Source organism: Anabrus simplex, chromosome 7 (assembly GCF_040414725.1).
Source record: "Anabrus simplex isolate iqAnaSimp1 chromosome 7, ASM4041472v1, whole genome shotgun sequence".
In the NCBI taxonomy this organism is placed as follows: domain Eukaryota; kingdom Metazoa; phylum Arthropoda; class Insecta; order Orthoptera; family Tettigoniidae; genus Anabrus; species Anabrus simplex.
In genome coordinates this window covers 82,533,297-82,560,662 of record NC_090271.1, presented here as the reverse complement: position 1 = coordinate 82,560,662, position 27,366 = coordinate 82,533,297, and the positions used below count along the sequence as shown (strand labels likewise).

General features: G+C 39.4%; 1 protein-coding gene across 3 annotated transcripts in view; it reads left to right on the top strand.

The window, feature by feature from the left end:
• Nucleotides 1-895: 895 nt before the first annotated feature.
• The window catches only part of LOC136877271 (serine/arginine repetitive matrix protein 1), a 371,265-nt gene continuing 344,794 nt past the window's right edge, over nt 896-27,366 (top strand). For all 3 annotated transcript variants that reach the window (XM_067151182.2, XM_067151181.2, XM_067151183.2), the window contains exon 1: nt 896-957. The gene's annotated coding sequence lies outside the window, so the exon portion shown is untranslated. The remainder of the gene's footprint in view (nt 958-27,366) is intronic.

Genomic DNA, 27,366 nt, shown 5'->3' with positions numbered 1-27,366 from the left:
TGAAAATGGGAAACCACGGAAAACCATTTTCAGGGCTGCCGATAGTGGGATTCGAACCTACTATCTCCCGGATGCAAGCTCACAGCCGCGCGCCTCTACGCGCACGGCCAACTCGCCCGGTAGAGTTCATTTACATACCGTACAAGAAAAGCATACGTACAGAGCCATGATAGGACAAAACAAGTATATATATAAGAAGGTTGAAGGTATATGTACAGGTTTTATTTTAAACATTATAAGTTTAGAGCTGTAATAAAACTCGAGTGATTGTCCATTGTATCCGACGCCTGGGATGCCAGGTACGAAAAGACGTAGCGATGGAAGAAGATAACCATGTGACAATTGTTCTTATAATAAACTTACAGACCTACTAGATACACGAGAGAGCATAGGAGTTTAAAACAGTGTTTCCAGAAGGCTGAAATTAAACAATGGATTCGGTTTATTATTGATATAGTTTTAATCATTGCAGATCCATTGCTGGAGAATTCCTACGAAGGGATAACAATTATTGTACGAGGCCAGGCGGTACTTTTGGAGCGCCATTTAATCGTAATCTTTGTAATAATTCCATTAATCCTTTTGGAGTGCGCAGTCAACTTTTCTTACGGGTATTGGTTCATAACTGCAATTGTAACTAATTTTTTTTTGACGTCCTCTTTGAATAGTTACAAACACGGGCTACGATAGGAAGAAGTTACTGCTCAAGTCGATTACTATCAATGTAAACATAATAATAATTTCCCATATTTCTCCAAAGGTGGTATTTAAGAAGATTTTAATGGGTTTATGGCTGTATTATATTTTGTTCCTTGAAAGAGGTTTGGTACATGATATTATTAATAAATTAAAATGATTAATTTGAGTAACTATTTGTTCACTTCCGATTAGTCTATAAAGCGTCCCGTCGTTCTTGTAGGAAGTGTGGATATTGAGCCGGTCTTTTTTAAAATATTGGTAATGTACTCGAACTTATTCATAATAATATATATTATTTTGAAAATTGCATTTTAGAGACTAGTATATTAAAATATTTTGTTGTTTCCTTGTTTATCATCTAGTGGTAACATACTTTATTTACAATCATCTACATCGATTATTGTTGTTTCTGTTTATTGTTCTTGAAATTTAATATACACAATTTTCCTTGCTAATATAATTTGTTGCCGTGCAGGGGAGTTGTGTATGGTATTAATTATAGTTGTACTAGTAGTTTTTTTCGAAGTAACCTTAAAATTTAATTCCCCCTTCCCTTTTTTTTAGCAGGTATGGGCAACCGATTCAGATACGTTTTATGATATTTATATGGATTGTGGAGAACCGCGCTAGGGCGTAGTTTTTAAATAAAGGCATGTGGAAATAATAAGATGAAATCTTATAATAGGTACGTGGTTAAAACACCAGCTTGTTGCCGCTATACGAACTTTAGTTGGAAACGTCTGTGTTGTATCTGCTGTGTCGGCCTGTCTTTTGTATGGAGCATCTGTGGGTCATTTTTCGGTAGGGTATTAATGAGTTTGACATAACATAGGCCTATCAATTTGGTTGTCCGCCGCCATTGCGAAAAGCGATTGTTGCCAACCTTTGACTACATACTCGGATCAATTTGTTAGTAGATGGCGGTTTCGTAGTTTTTGACATTGAGTGGATCTACCCATCGGTAGCAGTGACAAGAAATTTCGAAGAGTGATGTGTGTGAATTTTAGTTGTTAAACCATTCACCGCACTCATAATATCACTTACACACAATAAAAAATTTTCTGCCCGAATCAATATCAAGATATTGAAACAGCATTTGCACCTGTTGCGTTCCTCCTAGCTCCTGGCACTATCCAGTTTGAACTTCGAACTTAGGGAGTCGCTCCGGTAGATAGAGGCAATTTATAAAATAACTAAGTTATACTCGCATATTAAAAATTGATTGGTAACAAATGTTGCTTGTAATACTAAACGAAATTTTCACTATTCCAGTAGTTTTTGTTTCCTCAATCTTTTGCTTAAATATCCTTCACATTGGATCTCCCGTGCTCAGCTAGTTTTCTTACATCCCTGAAGATTATAGGTTAGCTGGGCCTAGGAGTTTTTTTTTATCTTCACATTTTTCATGGTATGCCCCTTTCTTTTGTCACTGCCCTCATTCTTTGAAGAATCTGAACTGTTGGTTGTCTCCTCTGGGTGGTTGTCTTGTACTCCCCCTAAAATAACTGGTAGTGATTCAGCTGTGAATACCCAGAAACTGTAGGTAGAAGTATATAAAAATGATGTAAAGCAATACCTTAAGTAGCAGAATAGAGATATTCTTCCTTTATGCTTGACAGGGATCCACCGATCCGCTCCCAGTAGTCTTCTTTCTTATATTGAGAATTAAGACGAGTCTGTTTAGATTTGCTGAATGTGGCCATGTTCTGTGTTGCTATTGGCTGGATGTGTTGAAGGCAAGTTTGCTGCGGTCTCTGGTAGAGCTCGTGTTGTGTCTGGTCTCAGGACTGCCATATTCATTCCGAATAAGAGAAACGTCCTTCTTAAAATTGCAGACCAATGGTCTTGTCGCTCGCTGACCTAATCTAAGCAGACCAAGGGTCTAATCAAACCATACTAATGGCCCACGCAGATTGTATTGTCCGGGGGAAACTTGATGCTGGTAGACTGCTTTGCAGCTCTCTCTTTTTTTTTTTTTTACGTCTCACCGACACAGATAGGTCTTAATGGCGACGATGGGACAAGAAAGGCCAAGGAATGGGAAAGAAGCGGCCGTGGCCTTAATTAAGGTCCAGCCCCAGCATTTGCCTGGTGTGAAAATGGGAAACCACGAAAACCATCTTCAGGGCTGCCGACAGTGGGGTTCGAACCCACTATCTCCCGGATGCGAGCTCACAGCTGCGTGCTCCTAACGCTTTGCTGCTCTAAGCTGGGGGCTTCCATCCCCAGACCCCCTTTGCTTGTCGTGCAAAGAATGGTCTTGTCACTGTCTTGTTGGGATTTATGCTCTCACCCACCTCATTTTCTTGGCATCTAGGTGTAATTGGGCTTTTGTCCTTTCTTGAACATGAATACACTGCTGTGTAGGTTAATGCCCTTTTTTTGAATTCTGACATCCAGGCTACACATTGGATTTCATTATAATTGGTAAACATCATCTACTGTTTAGCAGTCTTGAGGGATGGTAGATTTTTGTGTTATTTTCTGAAAAGGCTTTTAGAACAATAGATGTGTAAAACGTACACTTCAGCGTAAAAGAGAAACATTTCACTAGCTTCAAGGCTTTCATCAATGAATAATACTATACATTGTTCCTCATTGTTTCCAGTGTGTGCTACAGTATTTTGAAATCCTTTAGCGAGTTCATTGAGTTGTGAGAGTGGTTTAAGTACGTATATTGTACGAACCGGAAGGAACTTGGTTACAAGATATGCCAGGGCCAAGACATACAACAGATACTCGGCCATGAGTGATCACGTGACAGACTCCATTCACGTGTTTACAAACATATACAACGATCTTAGAATCTTGAAAACTATAAATAAAGGCCATCGATCTTTCTGAGAAGTATAACATCTTGTATGAAGAAATAATTAAAGCGAAAGTTAACATCTTGTATGAAGAAATAATTAAAGCGAAAGTTAGAAAGAAACGTCAAACTTTAACGTGTCACGTTCGGTGACATTCAGGTCGTCTTCCCTAGGATACGCCCTCCCACTTCCCCTCCACATTCCCTGCTCAACGTAGCAACTACCGTAACTTGTTTTAAATCATATACATTCTGACCCCAGCAGAAGTGAGTCCTTTTCCACACATTGGGGCCAATAACAAGGAAGTAACACGATTTTAATCATATTATTTCATCTTCAATCTCTCTTTATTTACACATAGTTTTTCCTTTTAATTTCAGACAGAATAGTATTCAGGTCTACAAATAAGCTGCCTCTGTGGATCAGTGGTAGAGTGTCAGCCTCCGGATCCCGAGATAGCAGGTTCAAGCCCGGCAGAGGCAGTCGGATTTTTTAAGGGCGGAAAAATGTCAGTTTCACACTACATGTCGTACGATGTCGGCATGTAAAAGATCTCTGGTGACACATGTGGTGTTTACCCGACAAAATTAATTAAATCTCAGCCATAAAAGCCCAAGAGAGTTTCGGTTTACTTGGTCTGCCATCTAGTAGGCCTAGAGTAAAACGGAATGTTGAAATTGATGAGCAGACAGCTAGATGGCGTCGAATTGAAATGTCTGTATACGGTAGCTGAGGCCATACAATTATTATTAGGTCTTCAAATAACTTTACTGCTTCAGCCCCGTGTTGATTTTAAATCCTGAAGAGTTCAATTTTAAATAAAAATTAAGGTATGTCCATCAAAGATCTTATAGATCTTTCATCAGGAAATATTTTAAATCAAGAGTTCTTATTCACAACAGCGATCATTTTAAGATTTTACGAATACAACTGTTGGTTTCATGGGCGCCCGCAAGGGGGGGGGGGGCAAGGGGGGGGGGGGGGCACTTGCCCCCCCCTGGAATTCTAAAGATGTTGATGTTCAATTGTTTAATATCATACCAGATTATTTCATAAACTGAAATTACTGACAGTCATCTAGCATATGTTATAAATGGAAGTTTCTGTAAACAATTTAATGTTGCTGACGTTATATTGGTTTTTATATTCAAGAAAATTGTTAATGTGCCCCCCTCTGGAAAAGATCCTGCGGGCGCCCATGGTTGGTTTCCATGAACTTTATCATCAAGAGTTTGATGAACAATTCAACCAGTTTTATTGATTATATGACTTGCAACATCAACAAAGTTTGCCAATATTTTATTTTAAATGTCCTATCATACACAATTAGTACGTTTACATGCAGGATTCAGATTGATCTGTGTACACTTCCCGTATGGAAAACGCCATGTAAACGGGCACTCTGTTCGGATTGAGCTTCAAGGTCGGTACGTTAAAATCTGGGATCGTATCGTACTCTGTTCGAATTGAGTCCCATGTAAACGCGGATCGTATTGAAAATGACTGCGCAGACACTCCATGTTTGTTCTGACAAAATCATCATCATGAAAGTTCTGTTGAAATAACAAATAAAATAAGCCGGTAAATATATATAACTGTATAAATGATCACTTGATCACCAGCTGTAATCATATTATAAGACGGCCTGCCCTTGCGATTAACAAAATAACAATAACCTTCTGTTGGTGGTAAAATTGGAATGTGTGTTCCATCTATTGCACCAGTTACATTTGGAATATCACACATACTTTCAAAACAAAGTTATCTCCTGGGCTTCTAGTACATTTGGCGTTTTTAACCCAATGAGCAGTGCTGCCGTCTATTTACGGCAGTGTTGCGCGTGGCTCACGGGAGTACTGCCGTCTATTTACGTTCTCGACCTTTGCACCTGAACAGTAGCGCTGTTTTTTCACGTTTTCGTGTTGAATGTTTGAAATTGTTTCCTGATATCGTACTGGCGGGTTTTTAGAACAATGTTGGGGGTTATTTGGCATGTTTAGCGAACTTTATTCCATGTTTTATCACATCTCGGTATGTTCTGTGATGAAGTTCTGTCGTAGCATCCGCAGTTACATAACCTGACTTCTTACGCGATTGTGCTACAAATTACAACACCAGGAAAGTGTTTCCTATGGTTTTTGCCTGCGAATGTATTGCGTGACTATTCCTTGACAACACACATTTTTCTTTTCTCTCATCTATGGTTTCTGTAGAAACAAACTCTCTGATAGTAAACAAATACATGTGGTAATGGCGGGATCATATTGAGGAAGCGAGCTTGCTCCAGAAGGAGTCTGACGATAAAATTGATATTTATGATAGTGATAGCGATTATTTTGTGTCCAATGAGAGTGAAATGGGTTATTCCTCGAAAGACGACAACACGGAAATTGAGAACGAAGTGCAGCGCTCGGCTGTCGCAAAGAAGGCTAAGCTGTCAGCTGTTCAAACCGAAGGGAGAAAGTGGAGTTCTGTAGGCAGGTTTCTTCCAATGCTTTCTGCTCATTTAGATTCATCAAATTCAAGGGTTAGAGACAATCTTCGTTTGAATGATAGCGACAATAATTCAAGACTTCAAGTGTCGATTTTAAAAGAAATTTTTGATCGTAATATTATGAACTTGACAGTGTCAGAAATGAAAAAGTACAACGTATTTGTTATGGAAAATCGAAGTTACAAAAGTGGCAAGGCATAACCGTAGAGACAGTCTATCTTTTCTTGTCAACTGTTTTGTTGATGGGCCATGTGAAGGAAATAATGAAAAACTATTAGTCAGCAAATAAATCATTCAAAACTCTGATGTTCGATAAAGTGACCTCTCTTGACAATCTCTCCCTCCTTCTAAGGTTGCTTCACTTTTCTGACAAAAATCTACAGCCTCCAGATGATAGACTTCACAAAATTAGGCCTGTATGTATGTTGGGCATTCAGCCCGAAGGCTGGTTGAATCCTCAACAGGTTCACCATTAGCTGTCATAGATGGCCTAGGTGTCACTGAAGAGGCGTACTAGGGAAATGAGGAGTGAGGTAGTTTCCTGTTGCTTTCCTCACTGACCCAGAAGTCGCTATTGCACATCAGTCTGCCAAGCCCACTGAAATGCGTGCACAAACCGACCCCATGAGCGACATTTTCACACCATTCATAGCAGGGACTGGCTGCATAAGGAATGGCATTACTAGCGTCACTCATACCTCAGCCACTTTCATATTGTCAAAGCCAAGTATAAGACTGAGACAGGTCAGTGAAAGTAACAATTTTATTCTAGCCCATACCAGAAGACATAGTGCACTGTAAACACTACATCTTACCAGCAAAGGCATAAATTAGGCCTATAATAAACTATTTCAGAGAGAAATTCTGATCTGTATTCTGTTCCTTCCAAAATATCTGTGTTGATGAGAGCCTAGTTGCTCAGAAAGGTCACCTAAAATAGAAACGTTACAATCAAAGCAACACAGGTTTGGTATGAAGATGTCTATAGTTTGCAACTGTGAAACTGGGTTTATCTTTGATTTTATTGTTTATACTGGAAAGGATACGGACATTGTACACGATGAAAAATTCAAGTGTCTTGGTCAGGAACATACCCTAAGGATATTTTGATAGGTGACACTGTTGTAAAATCAAGTCAGTGTGTTAATAATTTAATTTTCTTTACATTTTGAATCTAGCGACAAAAAAGACAAAGAAATTTTAAAACTAATCAACGAGCCAATGCCTGACACCTTCGACACCACTGGCTGACACCTCCTGGCAGCTATAGTACGCGAAACTTTTAGTGAAACTTCGGCTCCCTAATGCTGAATCGGTAGACCTCGGTTATCTTCAAGATTCGTATTTGCAACCTCTGACACAAAAAATATGAAACCATTATGCATTGCCAGAAGACATCTGGCAGTATAATTGCAACACTTCAAATACTGTTGTTACTTACACAGTGAAGTCAAAATATAAGTTAAGCTTGAACATTAGCGGGGAAAATCAAGAGCCTAGAACTCTGCGACACATAATGTAGTACAAAACTTCACCTTCCTACATAAAACAGTTGTATAAGGAACAACCTAGAATTCCTACACGGTAACGACAATTTAGAAAATTCATATCGATCATACTATTGATCCATTTCCATTCAGTTGGCAGTATCACCAGAACCGGGGTAGCTCCCTCCTTACTCCTCACTCCCATAAACAGAAGTATCCCAAAAATTTCACGGACTATACTGGTTCAGGAAGTGAAATTATAATGAAATTAATATGTTTTACCATGTATGTTAAAAAATAAGGGCCGATTGCAGAAACGGTGTTTAGACGTTGTCTACGGTTAAACAGTGCCTAAATATGGCTGCTGCATTGCAGAGACGTTATTTATCACTTAGACACTGCCTAAAACCAATGTTCAACCGGTCATGTTTAAACACTGCTGAGAGCACTGTTTATTGTTTAACCTCAAATTAGAGGAGTGAATCACAGTCAGCGGTTATGTACCATGGAACATGTAATTTGTATTATCACGTAGAGACGATTCCGGGAGGAAAGGTTAGTCAGAGTGCCTCTCTGTGGGTCGCCCGCTGCTAAATTGCTGCAATTCATTTGACATGTACGGAGAGATAGAACTTAAAATAAGGTTTCGCTTTTCAAGAGACTTGTTTCTTAAGACTAACGAAGGGACAGTCCGGTAACGGTCAACTTGAATACAATCCTTGGCACCTGATATATTTTATTATGTATATGGGGTAATTTCCATGGAATTATAGGCCACTTCAACTACGTACATATCAGAATTACCTGTCCCGATCGTCAGAGGGCTGTCACATACATCAACTGGGAGGGATTCACTTATATTTACTGCCAAGCAAACACACGCAATAGTGATACCTATAAAGTAGATTTGTATGTGGTTTTTACATATACTGTATTATCGTATAAGTTTTGGGCAACTGTCAGATAGGAAAAGGCAAGTTGTGGTGATGACTGGGGAAGAAGAGCCGTGGCCATAATAACAGCCCTAGTATTTGCCTGGTGTAAAAAATGAAACTATGGAAAACGATCTTCAGTGCTGCCGATGATGCGTTTGAAATCTACGATCTCCAGAGTGCATGCTACATCTATAACAACACACTCGGTTACCCATTACTATTGCTTCATTTTCCCTTTGTTAAAGCTGCCACATTTACAAGTAGATTACACTTACTGTAACAACGCTATAATCAAAGCTACACTTCCCCGTACGGTGGCGCGTTGCTTTAGTGTCGATACTATTTTGAGATTTAATTTCCACCGAAAGCAGTACTCTTATCTGTGGGCAAGTCATGCTCATGCTTGGCCATATTTGAGTAATGTGTAGGAAGACAACCAGCTGACTGACGTTCGGCGTACGCACCGAGGAATTTCATTGGTCGCAACAAGCAAAGAGTTGCATGAAAGATACTTCTATCTCCATTTTCAAACCAATATTGAAACTTTAAATTATGTCTAGTTAAACATCGGCTAGACATTGTTTATGCAATGGAAGATCGTGCTCAATTTAGTCGTTGCTTTAGTAGTCGTTGTCTAAGGCTTAAGACTAGTCATCGTTTCTGCAATCGGCCCTAACTCTTTTAGCATAGCCAACTCCCTTGCAGAACAAAATCCCAATGCCTGATACCCTTGTCAACCATTGGGCCAGTGGGGTTCAGTAAGATCAATATATGACACCCATAATAAGATATGCAATTTAAGATTAATCTTTTCAACTAAAAACAGATAAATAGAGCCTAGAACTCTGCAACACAGAATGCAGTACAAAACTTCACCTTCCTACATAAAACAGTTGTATAAGACAATAAACTTCCAACTTGTATCTAGAAGAAGAGAAATATTGAGTCATACATTCACAAGCGTGCCAATTCGTAATCTTGTTTCTCGACAGGGTCGTCGTCTGTTACATCCGTCCGGCTTGTCGTTCCTTGTTTCCTTGAAAGTGAGTTGATATCCGTCACTGGCTTGCTAGGCCTGTCGCGACTTTACCAGAGCCCTGTTAGTTGCCATCTTTTTCAGGATTCCTGTAGGGCCTTCACACTTACCATATCGGTCTCAGGGCATCCACTGTCCCTACTGTACTTCACCCCCACAGGCTATTCCCTACTTGATGACGTTGCGTATCTCCCACGACATGAACGAGGGGTTGGACTTGTGGGAGATGTATGGCTTCAGATGAGGAAGGTCTACAGTAGACCTTATATTCGATGAACGAGGGGTTGGACTTGTGGGAGATGTATGGCTTCAGATGAGGAAGGTCTACAGTAGACCTTATATTCGCAGTAAGACAGCTACAAGGGCGTCATTACGAATGGGGTAAGGATCTTGTGACGGCCTTCGTGGACTTTGGACCGTATGTTTAGAAACAAGGTATGGGAAGGTGAAAAGGTGTCGAGGAACAGACCATAGAAAGAGTGAAGGAGATGTAAATGGGAGTGTCAGTTGTGTGAAAATAGGAGAGAGAACAGGCTGGTTTGAGCAAAAAGGTGGATTAAAACGAGGAAGTGCTTTGTCACCTTTGCTCTTCGTTGTAACAATGGACAGATAACGACAAAAGTGGCAAGATAAATTGGAGAAGGAAAAATGAAAGTGATGATGTTTGCAGGTGACTTGTTAGTCTGGAGAGAACAGGAAGAGGTTATCCAGGAACAGTTAGATGCTTGGGTAGATGAGGTGGAACAATATGGAATGAAATTTAATGCCCAAAATTGGGAGATGGTGATCACAACTAGAAAGAAGGAGAGACCTACGAGAGGGATATTGCTTGGAGAGGAACAGCTTAGGAAGGTAGAGTGTTTCAAGTACTTGGGAAGTATCATAGAGGGAAGTGGAAGAAATGATAAGGAAATAATCGAGCATGGAAGACAGGCAGGAGCATTCCTGAAAAGTGTCAGAAGCCTGGTTTGGAGCAAGGATGTCCCTCAGAGAAGCAAAAGGGTGATGTACAGAATGTACTATATACCTATTCTGACGTACGCAGCTGTTGTGATTTGGGTAATGAGGCAGAGAGCCGTGAATAGAATACAGGCAAGTGAAATGAAATTTCTGAAAAGCAGGATAGGAGTCACAAGATTGGATAAGATGAGAAATGAGAAGGTTCGATAAAAGAAAAGCCACTACAGAATAGGATAGAGGCATCTACACTTAGATGGTGTGGACACATGAAGAGAGTGACAGAGGAAAGGATACCAAGGAGGATGCACAAAATGGAGATAACAGGTAAACGACCAAGAGGAAGACCAAGAGACAGGTGGATAAAAGGAGTGGAAGAGTGTGTACAGAGAAGAGGTGAGGCCTAGGCAAGAGTGACTAGGGAGAAGTGGCGAGAGGAGATGGAGAAGCTTATGTTCCAAACAGACCCAGCCAACATCTGGAAACTGCAGATGATGATGATGACTAGGGAGCGGATTTTTATGTAATTACATTTTTTTTTTGCATAAGTTTTAACGCAAGTTACAAAGTTCATTATTCTTATTGTGCATTCCCAAGTGTAAAAACTGAATCTTATTTTACATAAAAACACATATTTTCACATTTTTTAAATTTAAATAAATATTTTAAGAAAATCTATAATAAGCACATAAATCGGCAATATTTGTTGATCAATAAAATGTAAAATGCTTCTGTGTTATAAAATAATGCTCATATTTTCATTTTACGATTACGGTATTGTTTTTAACACTATTTATCATCGTGTATCTGAATGTTTCGGCTATTTATAGACTTCCATCCAGAAGTTCTAAAACTTGCTGGTCCCTGGCTACGTCGTTACATTTAGGCAGCGATTTGATTTGCTACACAAGGTGTTTCCTTGCATGATGTCATTCCAACTCGCTTATATGAGTCGGCCCACTCAGGTTTTGTTTATAGGATATCAGCGAAAGGCAATCACGGAGAGATAAGGTGACGTAATTCCGTTACGACATGGGAGATTCGGAAGAATATTGCCCCACCATTAGGTAGTGGAATTTCATCACTCCTAAGAGTAAGGTTAGCTGTTCGGGTCCATATATCATTCCCGTGGTCGTGTGATTTTGTATGGATTTCTAAAAAATATTTCCTTCAGTGTCTGCTGCTATTTTTTTTATTGAAACAGTGATTCACCGTAAATGTTGTAATGGTTCAAATCCCGTTACAAGATGATATCTATATTATTATTATTATGTCCATATTATTATTATTTTATCTGTGAGATTACTATTATTTTGTTATAATTCTTATTCAATTCAATTTTACAATGCTTGTCGCTTGCAGGATTGTACTTAGATGTATGCATATATACGTGTGTGTAAAATAACACTCAATACATGTACAGTGAGATTTGTTATATATCAGATGTTGGATATGACGTTATATTTTGCACTACTGGCGATTCTGCCAAGTCATTGCTACGTCATGGCTACGTCATCGTATTTAGTTAGCACTGAGCTCACTTTCTTTGAGAAACCCAGCGAGCCGGCGGCGGTTTCACAACTATATGTAATATTTGCCGCGTTGTGGGAGTATGTCATTGTTATTTCTGGAGATTACGTAGCTGTTTCAACCAACGTCTATAAAAGGTGGGTGCATATTGTAGCGTCAGTCATTACTTAAACGGAAGCAGTACAGTGAAGAAGTCCACTAGATGAAGAGGCCTCAGTCGGTCAGTCAACGAGTGTGAACGAGAGATGGAGAAGATGATATAGATGTTGATTCCCATAGGGAATCTGAAATATTTGTCCTGAATGAGTAAATTTATAATACCAATATAAATGGTCCGTTATTGGACATTATAAATTTTCCAGCTAACTCATTCTTGGTTGCCAGCGTTTCGCCCTCGTGTGCTAGGGTGGGCTCATCAGTTGGTACCTAGCACACCTACCAATACGCTGGCTAGTGCATACCGTGGAGGCCACTGCGTAGGCTAACTGGAGCCACCGGCAGTGCCAATGCACTAAGAGACTTTGTCTCATCACTAAAAATTGATGCCTGCTTGGCCATCAGATGATATAGATGTTGATTCCCATAGGGAATCTGAAATATTTGTCCTGAATGAGTAAATTTATAATACCAATATAAATGGTCCGTTATTGGACATTATAAATTTTCCAGCTAACTCATTCTTGGTTGCCAGCGTTTCGCCCTCGTGTGCTAGGGTGGGCTCATCAGTTGGTACCTAGCACACCTACCAATACGCTGGCTAGTGCATACCGTGGAGGCCACTGCGTAGGCCCACCCTAGCACACGAGGGCGAAACGCTGGCAACCAAGAATGAGTTAGCTGGAAAATTTATAATGTCCAATAACGGACCATTTATATTGGTATTATAAATTTACTCATTCAGGACAAATATTTCAGATTCCCTATGGGAATCAACATCTATATCATCTGATGGCCAAGCAGGCATCAATTTTTAGTGATGAGACAAAGTCTCTTAGTGCATTGGCACTGCCGGTGGCTCCAGTTAGCCTACGCAGTGGCCTCCACGGTATGCACTAGCCAGCGTATTGGTAGGTGTGCTAGGTACCAACTGATGAGCCCACCCTAGCACACGAGGGCGAAACGCTGGCAACCAAGAATGAGTTAGCTGGAAAATTTATAATGTCCAATAACGGACCATTTATAGATGGAGAAGACTCAGTGAGCCATTAATCATTGGTCATTGAGAGAGTGAGGCCAAAGGTTGGTCCGTCACTTAGTGGAAGACACGGACGCAAGGGCTTACCATGGAGTCAGAGAGGGGTACCACCTGCAATGTGGTAATACCATATTGACTTACAAAGAAGTCAGATGATATGGAGAAGAAGCAGTCACAAGGATGTATCACCAAGTTAGGCATGACACATCTACAGTAAACACCAGATCAAAGGAATACGTCGTAATTACACTAAAAGTGTTGAAGGTACAGTCAAGTGAATCAGTGAGGGAAATATTTCGTATAAATTGTTAAATGTCTGGTCAAGAAGAATTCAAATTCATGCCTAGTTTCTTTCAGTTGCAATGTCATAATTTCATATTCTCATCTGTTTTATTGCAACAAGACTCACTATTTTTTATATATTATTTAAAGAATATATTTTGTTCTATCAAACGAATTCATAGTTTTATTTCAATGACAGTAAAATATCTTAACCTCAAAATTAATGGGGAAACCGAACGCCAATCTCCTTTTCCCAGAACTTACATGGTATGTTGTCAAAAGTAAGCTTATTACCCCACACCCTAGAGATAGTCAAGAGTCTCATTCTATTATTGCTGCACTGAGTGGCAGCTGGCGCCCTTCAAATAACGTATGTGTAAGTAAGCAGGTAACAAGTAAGGGTGAGTACAAGGTCAGACGAGTGTGTATTTTATTTAATGAATGTTAATTTTCATAATTTCCATTTTAAATGGAGATATTCAGATTTTTCAATATAAAATGTAGTATTAGATGTTTCAAAAGTAAGTCAGCAATATAGGAACACTATTACAATGTGTGTGCCATAACCTGCAAAATAATGCCAAAAGAGAAGTTGAGTACAAGGTCGCGTCTTCAACAATATGTATTGGAATTTAAAAGCATTTTCACTACCGATGGAAAAGTATTATTTTGCCAACCGTGTGGTAAAACAGTAAGTGCAGATCAACGTTGTCAAGTAACCCAGCATTTGCCTGGAAACAATCATACTGTGGCTGCTTCGCGTGTGCGTTCACGACAGTTACTAATAGCTGAACCAGCTACTTCAAATGCAGGCCCATCTAGATATTCCCAGTATTATTTAGATGTGTGCAGAGCATTTGATTGCGCCAACATTCCTCTTGGCAAAATAAATAATCTGGGACTGAGAAATTTCCTAACAAAGTACATTCATTTTGAGCCTCCAGATGAATCCACATTAAGGAAAAACTATCTCCCAAAATGTTACGAAAAAACTTTACAGAGAATTCGGGCAGTATGTGATAGCAAAAAACTGTGAGTGAGCATTGACGAAACCACTGATTCAAGTGGCAGAAAAGTACGAAATGTTGTAGTTGGTGTGTTGAAGATTGACAAAACTGCTTGTGAACATTCTTATTTGCTTGTGTGTAAATAAATGGTTGCTGCAAACCATGTCACTGTAGCTAGGTTATTCAATGAAGCCATGCACTTACTTTGGCCAAAAGGTATAAAATACGACCATGTGTTGCTTTTCCTTACTGACAGTGCAGTTTACATGAAAAAGGCAGCCGAAAGGCTTTCTGTGAACTTTCCGAAAATTATACATGTAACTTGCATTGTTCATGCTCTACACTGGTTATGTGAAACTGTGCGGGCTCAGTATCCTCAAGTGGATAAATTAGTGTCTAATGGCAAAAAAAGTCTTCGTAAAAGCATCCTTGAGAATCGATATCTTTAAAGAGAAAAACCCGGATCTTGTGCTTCCTCCTCTGCCTATTGTTACATGGTGGGGTACCTGGCTTAGCGCTGTGGTATAGTACGCAGACAATTTAGAAAGTTTTGCATCCGTTGTGAACGCACTAAATAAAAACGACGCGTCGTCAATTGAGATTCTTCAAGAAATACCGAAGGACACCTCTTTGAAAAATGATTTTGCGTGTTTATCATTCAATCTAAGCTTCTTGTGTAAAACTATAGACATACTTGAAAAATCCACTAACCTGTTGTCCGAAACAGTGAAGGAAGCTTTTGAAAATAAATTAGATTCACTCCCGGCTACGCAGGTACAGGGACTGTTAAAGGTCAAATATCAAAATTTGTTCAGGAAAAACAGAGGATTTCAAACAATGTGCCAAATTTCTAATGTATTAGAGGGTGCTCATTTTGGCAAAATTGATGGCGTTAGTGGCAAAATTGATGGCGTTAGTGTTGGTGACATTTCTCTCTTCAACTATGCACGTCTGACTTCCTGTGATGTGGAGCGATCGTTTTCGCAGTATAAGGCGATCTTTAGAGATAATCGGCATGCATTTGTGATGGATAATTTGGAGATGACCTTTGTTGTTCACTGCAATTCTGAGACTACTTCTAGCAACTAATATTCCAGCGTGTGATGGGTGAGTACGAACTCGTACCATTTTTTCAAAGATGATAGGTTGCTTTTGCCATATATAAACAAAACATTACCTTTAAAAAAATAACTATTCATAATATCTACTCTGGCATATCAAAAATTAATACACCATACTGCACGTTTCCATACAGACACCAATTTGCCTTAAGGAGCACGTTTGATAGCACCATATTCTAATACAAAACATTGTACTTATTTACTTCTTGAACGCAAGTAGTTATGTGAAATAATTTTAATTTGATATTACATATTTTAAAGTTTTTCAGCACATAAAAAATTAATATTTTCCACATTTTTAGCACATAAAAATCCGCTTCCTAATGATGACATTCACAAGTCTTTCAAAGATCTGTTTCACATGAAAACACGCGCACCACTGATCCTAGGGATCAGTTCAGGTAGTTAAGTAAGGGTCACCTATGTTGCCAGTACTTGTATAGTTGGGGACAAAACATGACGGCCTCAGTTCCTAGAAGCGAGCTGGAAGCCAGTAGTCAATCACACCCTACACCCTGCTGAGTTAACGTCTTCTAAGTGATCCTTGTTTTTTTTTTGGAGAGGCTGCCAAAACACTTTCTTCCTCACTCTCTGTAGTATTTACCCTTTCTTCGTGTAGAGTGCAGTAGCCTATTTGGCAACTCTGGCTGTAGTAGAGGTAGTAAATCCTATAAGTCGCTAATAGACACCAAGTTGCCGCTGGAAAGTAGTGGTGTGAGGCGAGGTCGTCATCTTATGTTCTGACTTAGTGTCACCTATTGGTATTGCCAGACAAGGGCATCATCTATTGGTACATTTAACCTCGTCCATATTCCACTTCCATACAATGCCAAGTTCCAGATGAAAGCCTTCAAAAACATTTTTTTAATTCCTATAATAATGTTCGAAGTGGGCTAATTTCTTTGCTTATGAGAGGCCTTCCTTGCTTGTGCTAGAGTGTATTTTATGTCCTTACTTCTGCCATCATTAATTATTTTACTACCTTAGTAACAATATTCGTCTACTTCCTTTAAGACTTCATTTCCTAATCTAATATTTCCTACATCACCTGACTTTGTTTGACTGCTCTCCAATATTTTTGTTTTGGACTTATCTATTTTCATCTTGTACTCCTTTCCCAAGACTCTTCCCCCTGTAGGTCGGGGTGTTAAAATAACCCCCATGATATCCCCCGCCTGTACGTAGTACTCGACTCACCCGAGGCTGTGTTATTGTTTGATAGGATGTAATCTATAGAGCATGATATTCTGAGTGGCATTTCCATTAGCATCTTTGTAAGGTAAAAATAAACACATTAATTCACTGGTTCTAGGTATTTGAAACTGAGGAATTTCAATAGCGTGTACATGGAAGATACAGAGCCCTGATAATTAATTTTCTCCGTTAAGTACACCGATTTCCTAGCCGTTAGAAATTCTCCATTACCCTACTAGTCTAATATTGTTTGGCGTAAAATGCAGTTTTCAGAGTCGTCCAAATTTGTTCCAAGTTTCTAAACTGTGTTATGTTTCACTGATGATCTATTTCAATATTCGTTCTGTCCTCAGAACTAGAAATAGAGATTGAAAAATTTGTCATTTTGGCTGCTCTAGCAGTTTTATAGCAAACACAGAACAGCTGTAAACATGAACTCATCTAGTAGCATGCTTCCCACTGTGCGCTGTTGCCGCAGTGACAGACTGGTAAGAGAAAGAGAGATTCGACACAGTTCTACACTCTTAATGTACATGATCTCATTAAACTCAATGCGTTCCAAATCAAAATGCTTGTGTGTGATAGAAACTCAAATCCTTAAACTTGAGCCGTCGGCCCCTGGCTTCGAGAAACATTTGTATTCTCACATACTTCTGTATTTGAAGGTTTCCTTTCTTTAATAGCCATACATGCTGTAAATTATATATCTCACCTGACTGTGTAATCAATATCTTTTATCATCTGATGGCTATACAGGCATCAATTTTTGAAAACGAGACTATGTGATCAAAAGTATCCGGACACCTGGCTGAACATGGCGTACAAGTTGTGGCGCCCTCCATTGGTAATGCTGGAATTCAGTATGGTGTTGGCCCAACCTTAGCCTTGATGACACTTCCACTCTCTCAGGCATACGCTCAATCAGGTGCTGGAAGGTTGCTTGGGGAATGGCAGCCCATTCTTCATGGAGTGCTGCACTGAGGAGAGGTAGCGATGTCGGTCGGTGAGTCCTGGCATGAAGTCTGCGTTCCAAAACATCCCAAAGGCATTCTATAGGATTCAGGTCGGGACTCTGTGCAGGCCTGTCCACCGCCTCTGAATTTTACATTTGGCGCTACACACGCTGGCAGATGGCGTTCACCGGGCATTCGGCATACCCACACCCTGCCATCGGATCGCCACCTTGTGTACCGTGATTCGTCACTCCACATAACATTTTTCCACTGTTCAATCGTCCAATGTTCACGCTCCTTACACCAAGTGAAGTGTCGTTTGGCATTGACCTGCGTGATGTGTGGCTTATGGGCAGCCGCTCGACCATGAATTCCAAGTTTTCTCACCTTCCGCCGAACTGTCATAGTACTGGAGACTTATACAGTTTGGAATTCCTATGTGATGATCTGGATAGATGCCTGCCTATTAAACTTTACGACCCTCTTCAACTGTTGGCGGTCTCTGTCAATCAACAGACGAGGTCGGCCTGTACGCTTTTGTGCTGTATGTGTCCCTTCACGTTTCCACTTCACTATCACATCAGAAACAGTGGGATGTTTAGGAGTGTGGAAATCTCGCATACAGACTTCTGACACAAGTGACACCCAATCACCTGACCATGTTTGAAGTCCATGAGTTACGCGGGAGCGCCTCATTCTGCTCTCTCACGATGGCTAATGACTACTCAGGTCGCTGCTATGGAGTACCTGGCAGTAAGTGGCAGCACAATGCACCTAAGATGAAAAACATATGTTTTTGGGGGTGTCCGGATGCTTTTGATCGCATAATGTATCTCATAGTGCATTGGCACTGCCGGTAGCTCCAAGTAACCTACACAGTAGCCTCCACGGTATGCTCTAGCCATGCGTCTTCGTAGGTGTGCTATTTACCAACTGATGAGCCCAACTTAGCACACTGGGGCGAAACGCTCTCAACCAGGAATGAGTTAGTTGGAAAATTTATAATGTCCAATAACGGACCAACTATATTGGTATTGTGTAAGACTTTACGAATAATACCACTCTTATGTGTTCTACTGGTACTTGACTTGCTAAGAGACGTTTTGAATAAAAGAGTTCAGCTCACAGCATATCTTAAAACTTCCACCATACTATCCTGATACAGATCTTGATTTCGATAGGTAACCTGCAATATTTGAGTGAATGCATAATTCCAGTATAAAATAAATGATAAATTTTTCCAGCTAACTCAATTCTTGTTTGCCAGTGTTTCAACCCCAGTTTGGTAATTCGGGCTCGATAGTTGGTAATTAGGACACTGCTATGAGAAATAAAGCGAAGAATTGAAATAGCAAATGTAGCAATGATCCGTCTGCATAAGATCTGGAAAGATAACATCACCATTAAGACAAAAAAAGAAGCTCGTTGAATCTCTAGTCTTCTCAGTCTTCTTGTATGGCGCAGAGACGTGGACCATCCTCAAACGTGATCGTGAACGGATAGAAAGCTTTGAAATATGGTGCGGGAGGAAAATGTTAAGGATTCCTTGGACATCTCATCGCACAAACACATCAATCCTGAACCAACTTCAGATAAAAGTTTGTCTATCGTGTAAGGTCTCTCAGCGGATTGTACGCTACTTTGGACATATAATGCGCCGAGATGGTAGTCTTCAAAAGCTGATTGTTGAGGGCAAAGTCCAGGGAACCAGACAAAGAGGACGAATACCAACGCGATGGATTGACATGGTGAACGGCCCCCTACAGTGTTCTCTCAAGAGTAACCACATTGAAAGCTTTAGGTAGGGAAGAATGGCGGAGTATGGTTCATCGGCTAGAGGGCTGAATATTATGATAGTCACGACGCCTCAGTCATGAGGCAAAACGAAGAAGAAGATGAGAAACTTGCTCTCAATTGCAAAAGTGATGCCTGCTAGGCCATCTCACAGTGCATTGGTACGAGGACAGTTTGAAAAAAGTTCTCGGAATCACCGCTAGATGTCGGTGCTAGAGCAACGATGTTCCCGTGCAATAATCACACATCCTTTGTGAGTGAACACGTGGCTCGTCAGTGCTCTAGCTGCAGGAGTGTGGTAGTGACGACTCTTTGTTGTTGTTCCCGCGTAGTGATTTGTGACAATGGAAAAAACTGAGATTCGAGCAGTGATTAAATACTTTGTAAAGAAAGGTATGAAAGCAAAGGAAATTCAAGCCGACTTTCAGAACACACTGGGGGACTCTGCTCCTTCATTTTCAACTGTTGCCAAGTGGACCAGCGAGTTTAAATTTGGTTGGGAGAGCTTGGATGATGATCCGCGTAGTAGGCAGCCAAAAAGTGTTACGACTCCAGAATTTATCGCAAAAGTGCATAAAATGGTCATGGAGGATCGTCGACTGAAAGTGCGGGAGATTGCTGAAGCTGTAGGGATGTCTTCTGAACGGTATATTATATTTTAACCGAAGAATTGGGTATGAAAAAATTATCCACAAGATTGCTCTTGACATTGGACAATAAACGCACCAGATTGGAAATGTCCGAACAAAGTCTGGCCCGTTTTCAGTGCAACCAACAAGATTTTTTGCGCCGGTTTGTGACTACAGATGAAACTTGGGTCCACTACTATACCCCAGAGACAGAACAGTAGTCAAAGCAGTGGAAACATGCTGATTCACCACCACCAAAGAAAGCAAAGGCAGTGCGTTCGGCCAGAAAGGTCATGGCCTCAGTTTTCTGGGATGCAAAAGGCATTCTGCTGATAGATTATCTTTCTACTGGCCAAACAATTACGGGGCAATACTATGCAAACCTTCTAGACCAACTACAGGGAAAGATACGCGAAACAAGGCCTGGTTTGGCAAGGAAAAAGGTCATCTTTCAACAGGACAATGCTTCGCCGCACACAAGTGTTATTGCCATGGCAAAACTTCATGAACTGGGGTAAGAATTGTTGCCACATCCACCTTATTCACCTGATATGGTACCATCAGACTTTCTTCTATTCCCCAAGCTGAAAATTTTCCTCGGTGGACGGAGATTTTCTACAAGGGAAGAACTGACAGCCGAATTGGAGAGGTATTTTGCAGGGCTGGAGGAATCTCATTTTCGAGATGGGATCAAGGCATTGGAACATCGCTGGACCAAATGCATTAGTCTACAGGGAGACTATGTTGAAAAATAAAAGCAGTTCCACCGATGTAGGATACTTAATTGTAGTACATTCCGAAAACTTTTCAAAGCACCTACGTAGTTGTGGCTCCAAGTAGCCTATGCAGTGGCTTCCACTGTAAACACTTGGCGCTCATCACTTTTGTGATAGAGACCAAGTCTCTCATAGTGCATTCTCACTGCCTGTGGCTCTAAGTAGCCTATGCAGTAGTCTCCACTGTGAGCACTAGTCACGTGTCTTGCCGGGTGTGCCAGTTACCAACTGACAAGCCCAAATTGGCATACTGAGGTGAAATGCTGGCAATCAAGAGCGAGTTAGCTGGAAAATTTATCATTACTACCCCTCTTTTACAAAGATCAGTGTAGGAAATTACAATGGAACCCATCACAAGTGTTTGGGCCAATGGCAAAATGACATGGGGAAGAATACATTACTCTCATGATTCCCAACGATTGTGGAGGCAGAAGAGGTCATGCCAGATTAACTGGCTGTAAAGGCGCACCTCACTAGTACTTTGAATCTGCAGCAGTTCGTTGCAATCTCGTTGTTTGATACTGCATGTCTAATCCCATATGTCTCGCAGGACACGGCTCCGAGATCACAGTGCGTGGATCACTTCCTGGCAAGCTGAGATCTACCCTAAACAAAACCATACCAGTGGCACTTATTCCAAATGTCACTTGCTACTTCCAAAGTCCACTGGCGGTGGGATATGGATGGTCGGGGCAGGTTACGGGTGAAACGGGAAGCCCCTACTGTGTGTCTGCACTTGGCAGCAGATCTGTGATGATCATCTCCCTGTGACCGTGTGACTACTCAGGAATTTGGTCCTACATCTGTGTTTGGGCAGGCGTGTGTAGGATTACCGCTGCCCTAGAAAAGTTGGGCTAAACATCGGAAGTCACATCTTATGTCCGGCTGGGCAGCCACACCCAATGGGTCAGAAATCAAAAGCAGGAAAGACTCAAGTTCTGAAAATTGGAACATGGAATATGAGAACTCAACTTGATGTGTCAGATAATGACAGGCATGAGAGAACAGCTCTTGTTATCCATGAGCTCTCTTGATGTTGCTGCTTTGAGTGAAACCAGACTGTCCATGGAAGGCAAAATTACTGACTCCCACTGCAATCAGCGAGAGTTATGACTCGCCGCATTCCACTCTCAGGAGATACCTTCATGACACTCATATCCACCAATCTCTAATCTTAGATGCTGCTGATGATGTAAACGATGAGTTCTACTATCAGCTGAGCATAACCATCACCAAGTTACCGTCTTCAGATAAGCTGTTACTCTTTGGTGATTTCAATGCCATAGTTGGGAGAGATAATCGATTATGTAAAAATGTGATGGGTAAAAAAGGAGTTGTAATTGTAGCACAAATGGACTTCTGCCTAACCGCTTCAGGATCACATGTATGCATCCTCGATCCAAGCATTGGCACATTTTTGATTATGTCATTACACAGCATTGTGATAAGGATGTACTTATTGCCAGAACAGCAAGAAATATTGATTATTGTTGGACTGATCACAAACTCCTTGTCAAATCAGAATATCCATACGCCCTAAATTGCCTGTGCATCTCCAAATCTTGACCAGGAGATAGTTTAGTACGTTTAAACTTCAGGATGAATGCCTTGCCACAGAGTTTCAGAATATGAACAATGTACAACTAAAATTTAATCCAGTTAGCACAAATGACGTTTTAGCAAGAAAGGGCCACTTTGCCGAAGATAATCACAAAGTTAGCTGAGGAAACCATTGGTTTTGTAAAGCAGAAGAGACAAGACTGGTTTGACGACAACACTGAGTAACTTTTATGTCTCATCAGTGCAAAAATGGAAGCCTATCTATTCCATCTTCACGATCCAACCTCCAACACGAAGAAAGCACATTTTTAGAACTCGTGTCTAATGGGACTTATGATTTCAATCTGTAGGTAGCTTCAGGTAGTTCCAGTCCTAATTTTTAGATGGCGCTGGAGGTCATTCACGACGAGTAGATAATACGAGGGGCATTCAATATATAATGCGACACATTTTATTTCTTGGCCAATTTCGTTTTTGAAAAATTTGAATTTTGTCTGGGACATTATTGAATATTCCTGCTTCGTCTCGTAGAGTTTCATTAATTTCCTAAAGGCGGCAGCGCTATAACTAGCCTTCAAATTGGCATCTGTAACGGAGGTACGTATCAAACAGAGAGCAGTTATTGTGTTTCTTTTGGCAGAAAACCTGGGCACGGATATTCATAGGCACTTGCAGAATGCCTATGGAGACCTGGCAGTGGACACAAGCACAGTGAGTCGATGGGCGAGGGTTTCATCATCACTACAAGGTTGAACAAACCTGTCTGATCTGGACTGTTGTTCCTCCTCCACCCTACAGCCCAAATCTCGCGCCTTCTGACTTCCATCTGTTTGTTCCAATGAAGGATGCACTCTGCGGGAAACACTACGTGGATGATGGGGAAGTTATCTATGCAGCACGACGTTGACTCCAACATCGGCCAGTTGAGTGGTACCATGCAGGCAGTTCAACAATAATAAAGGTGTTTCAATTTATTCCACCTATTCAATACTTATATTTTCACTTATAGTTGTTGTTACATAATTAAATTCTTAGTTACATGGGACATGTTTCGCCCTCAATTAAGGGCATCTTCAGCCTAAATACAATAATCAAAAATACAACTAAATTAAACGTGGAAGTTAAATACAATCATCAAAAATACAACTAAAATAAGAAGTGGAAGTTAAAAGTTTAGTCTGTTATTAAAATTCGGAACAATAAAAATGTGAAAAATGATAAAATAAAAAGATGCTAATGGAAAACTGTCTTATGATTAAACTATAATCTTGTCGGAGACTAAAACTTCTATTAAAATTCTAATTAAAACAGTTCATATAAAATATTGGAAAATCAAAGTGGTAGTAATAAAAAGCCAACGACATGAGGGCGTGTACACAAGCATAAACTTGATTGTCATGAATACAATCTTTTCAAGGCCGCTGATGAAATTCGTAGCAAGTAAGGCAGAAGCGTCTATTGAAAAATTGTAAGAGGCCGTTAGCACCGGTAGGTAATAAAATGGCTGAATCCTTGCCAGAAAATGTCAACAGATGCAGAAATAAGTTTTCTGTAAGAGAAGGAAAAGAAGAAATAAGAAATTGAACGTAAGGAGAGAATTCAGTCTTACATAATTTTGAAACAGATGAGGACTTACATGTAAGTGGAAGTTGTTATTTGTTAACTACTGTTGAGTTGGTTGCTGCCCGTCTGTTGGCTCTGAGTCTGGTGTTATAACTGTGCTGCAGAGGCGGTAGTGAACTCGGAGGGGAAGGAATAGGGGAGTGCGGAAGGGAGGAGAGGATGGGTGGAGTCAAATGTGACGAGGCTGACAAAGGGGCGGAGTCAACTGCATTGCTGGAAGTAGGCCTAATATCTGTAGGTATGGGAGGAGTATTAGGGTTTGAAGAATTAAATATATTAGGTATCCTAAATTTATTCGAACTAACTGACTTTAATAATTCCGGCATTAATTCATGTAGCATACTTTTATTGTCCGTGGTTTCATTGAGATTCTTTTGCTTATTGTACGTCTGATCTAAATAGATGTATAAACTTTCTAATTCGTTCAGCATTCTTCCTTTTTGTATGTTTCTAATTATCGCTAAGTCTTTCTCTATGGATTCAAATCTGTGACCAGTCTCCCTCATATGCAAACTCATCGCTGAGTATTTCCTATGTTTTTCCGCGTTAACATGTTCCATATATCTTGTCATAAAATTTCTCCCAGTCTGTCCAACATATGAAAAATTACACTGAGTACATTTAAGTCTGTATACTCCCGATCCTAAATAACGATTCTTATCATAATTAACTTTTTTATGATTAAAGAATATGGACTGGTTAGTATTAGTAGTTCTAAAAGCTATATTAAAATTATGTTTCTTGAATACGCTAGTAATCTGGTGTATAGCTGGATTATTAAAAGTGAATGTAGCATACTCAGTTTTTTTGGTCTTTTCTGGTATCAGATTCGTAGATAATTTGTTCTTAATTTTATTGATTAATTTGTTGATCATTTCTATTTTGAAACCATTTTGTTTAGCGAGGTATCTAATATAATTTAATTCTTTCTTCAAATTCTTGGGAGATAGAGGGATTCTAAGTGCTCTATAAATTAGACTGTGAAAAGATGCTTGTTTATGTGAACTCGGGTGTAAAGAGGAATTGTTTATAGTTGTAGATGATTGTGTCGGTTTTCTAAATATTTGGAAATCAAAAGTGTTAACCTTACGCGTAACTGTTATATCTAGAAAATTCAATGAGTTATCGACTTCGTCCTCTCTCGTGAATTTCAAATTAGGTTCGATTTCATTTAATTTATTTAAGATTTCTTGACTATTAGTGACATCTTTGTTTATGATTACAAATGTATCATCTACATATCTCAACCATAAATCTATTCCTTTAATTTTTGCTATTATTTCATTGTGTTCGATTGAATCCATAAATATGTCGGCAAGGATGCCCGATATTGGGTCACCCATTGCTAATCCATTCTGTTTATAAATATTATTGTTAAATGTGAAGTAATTATTGTCTAATACGAACTTTAACAATCTAGTGAATTCTTCTACTTCCATTTTACTAAGATTACTGTGTTTACAAATATTATCATGAATGATATTAAGAGTTTTATCTGTCGGAATATTCGGGAACATATTCACTACGTCATACGAACACATCATCTGGTTTGGAAGTACGCCAAATCCAAGCAAAATGTCACACAAGTCAATGGAATTTCTTAATGGTTGTTTATTATTAAAAGTGTAATGTCTTTTCAAAAAATTGTGAATGTATTTGGAGACTTTATACGTGGGAGAATTACGGCAATTGATAATCGGACGAATCGGAATATCTTTTTTATGTATTTTGGGCATAGCTCTAGTTTCCGGGAGCCTAGGATTCATATTGACAAGTTTTAATTGTTCTTGTTCAGTAAAGAGAGATGTGGATCTTTTAAGTAAGGCTTTTAAGTTGCGTTGAATTTTAGCTAGCGGATTTTTTGTTACTAATGTGTATTTGTTATTATCAAAAAATTCTTCAGTTTTCTTGATATATGTATCTTTATCCATCAAAACGATCGCACCCCCCTTGTCAGCCTTGGTTACTATAATATTGTTATCTTCAATTTTCGATTTCATGTTTTTTATTGTTTTCTGTTGTTTGGGATCAAAATTGGAATAAATTTCTTTAGCCAGTCTGGGTAATTTCTTCTTTAACTCCAATCTTACTTCGTCTTGTACATCGCGTGGGAGTTTTGATATGTTCGCCTCCGCATCTGCAACTGTGTTAATGATATCTATTTCTCTATCTTTATTAGGCCAATTGTATTTTGGACCCCTTTTAAGTAGGTCATTCTCTCCTTCCGTAAATTTTACCTTGGTCAAGTTAACTACCGTGGGAGTAACATTGTCCGATGGGCCCTTAATTTGTTCTTGTTTCGTTTGTTTACTACGACGTATTTGTGTGTCTATTAAATGATTCAATTTCTTATTCAATGTATCCTGTTTCTTACTAAGTGCGTATGTTAATTTGTGTTCCATGTGTTGATAAAAAGACTGCCATTCTAATGCGGCTAAATCCTGAGTCACCGCTAAGTGAACGTTATATAATTGCAAATTCAATTTGGATTTCTTCCTGTAATATGCCTTGATTTCATTTTTAAGCCATAATTCATTTACCTTATTTTGGGTTACATTATGGCTTGGATTGCTTATGTTCTTACGTTGTGTTGATTTAAGAAACGTAGGTACAAGTTTTAGTCTCAGACATTGTTTAAGAAAAGCTAAATCTTTTCCTAACTTACAAATCTTCATTTTCAGATTGAGAAACTTATTTAATCTACATTTTGCCTGGTTGGCTGTCACATTACATGTCATAAACCTCATTTTAGGTCCGTATTGAAAAATTTTTAACAGTTCAACAATAATAAAGGTGTTTCAATTTATTCCACCTATTCAATACTTATATTTTCACTTATAGTTGTTGTTACATAATTAAATTCTTAGTTACATGGGACATGTTTCGCCCTCAATTAAGGGCATCTTCAGCCTAAATACAATAATCAAAAATACAACTAAATTAAAAGTGGAAGTTAAATACAATCATCAAAAATACAACTAAAATAAGAAGTGGAAGTTAAAAGTTTAGTCTGTTATTAAAATTCGGAACAATAAAAATGTGAAAAATGATAAAATAAAAAGATGCTAATGGAAAACTGTCTTATGATTAAACTATAATCTTGTCGGAGACTAAAACTTCTATTAAAATTCTAATTAAAACAGTTCATATAAAATATTGGAAAATCAAAGTGGTAGTAATAAAAAGCAATTGCAATTTGCAATTATATAACGTTCACTTAGCGGTGACTCAGGATTTAGCCCCATTAGAATGGCAGTCTTTTTATCAACACATGGAACACAAAT